The sequence below is a fragment of the Bison bison genome, unplaced genomic scaffold (genome assembly GCF_000754665.1).
Source record: "Bison bison bison isolate TAMUID 2011002044 unplaced genomic scaffold, Bison_UMD1.0 scf7180017857213, whole genome shotgun sequence".
Classification (NCBI taxonomy): Eukaryota; Metazoa; Chordata; class Mammalia; order Artiodactyla; family Bovidae; genus Bison; species Bison bison.
Genome location: NW_011487786.1, coordinates 303,905 through 305,272, shown reverse-complemented (window position 1 = coordinate 305,272; position 1,368 = coordinate 303,905).

Below are 1,368 nucleotides of genomic sequence, written 5' to 3'. Positions count from 1 at the left end.
ATTTCATGGACAGAGAAGCCTGGCAGGCTACCATCGAAGGGGTGGCAAAGAGTCAGACACAACTGAGCATACATGTCAGCAAGACTAGTCACTGGGTGCCCAGATTAGACACTCTTTCTGGGTGTGTCTGTGAGTGTGTTGTTTACAGACGAGATTAGATTTGCAGCTGAAGACTCAGTAGTTTGCTTTCCCCAAGTTGGTTGGACATCATCCAATTTGTTGAAGGAATGAGAGCTAAGATATGAGTGTGTGCGTACACATACAGACACAGAAACGGGAAAAAATCCTCCTGAGAATCTCTTGTCATATCAAAGGATGTCCAAAGTTAAAGAAACTGGGAATTCTGGGGAACAAGTAGGGATGAGAGCAGATATCCCTGATCCACTTTATTTTTTTTTTTAAACTTTGATTCTGTTGGAGTGTGTAAATATTAAGAAGAACCTCTGTAAGGTTTCTATAAGGCCTACACCAATTAAAAATTTCATCAATACTGTACCAGTGTTCCCTGTTTTTCCTTCCTCCTCACCAACATTTGGTATTTTGCTATTTATTTTCTCTTTGTATTTGTGCTGTTTTTGATGACAGTCATTTTGACAGATGTTAGGTGATATTTCTTTGTAGGTTTGATGAAAATCAAACCTGATGATTAGCAATGTTAAGAAATTTTTCATGTACCTGTTAGAAATCTATGTCTTATTTAGAAGAATGTCTATTCCAGGCTTCTATTGATTTGTTACTGGGGTCTTGGTTTTCTTGATGTTGAGTTCTATGAGCTATTCATAAATTTTGATATTAACCCCTAGTGGTCATATCATTTGCAAATATTTTCTCCCTTTCCATATGTTGTCCTTTCATTTGGCCAATTGTTTTGCTTGTTATGCAGAAGCTTTTAATTAGGTCTCATTCTTTTTTTGTTTTTGCTTCTATTTCTTTTGCCTTAAGAGACAGATTCAAAAACATATTGCAATGATTTGTTATGAAAAACTGTCTTACCTACATTCTCTTTTAGGAGTTTTATGGTTTCAGGGCTTACATTTAGGGCTTTAATCCATTTTTAATTTACTTTTGTATGTGGTCTGAGGAAATGTTCAACTCTATCCTCTTACGTATAACTGTCTAGTTTTCTCAGCATCAGTCATGGATGAAATTCCAAGACACATTTTTTAGTCTTTTACTGAGAAGAGAATCTGTAACTGGGAGAAACTTATCAATTTCTATTCTTTTCAGCAGAAGGTGGCTTCATTTCTGGGGTCAGGAACCTCTGTGAGAAAGTGAGTGTCACACGGTGAACCGATCTTTTCTTTTGTATGTAGACATTCAGATTTTCATTTTCTCATAACTAGGCACTTGATCCTGAACTGGAGAACG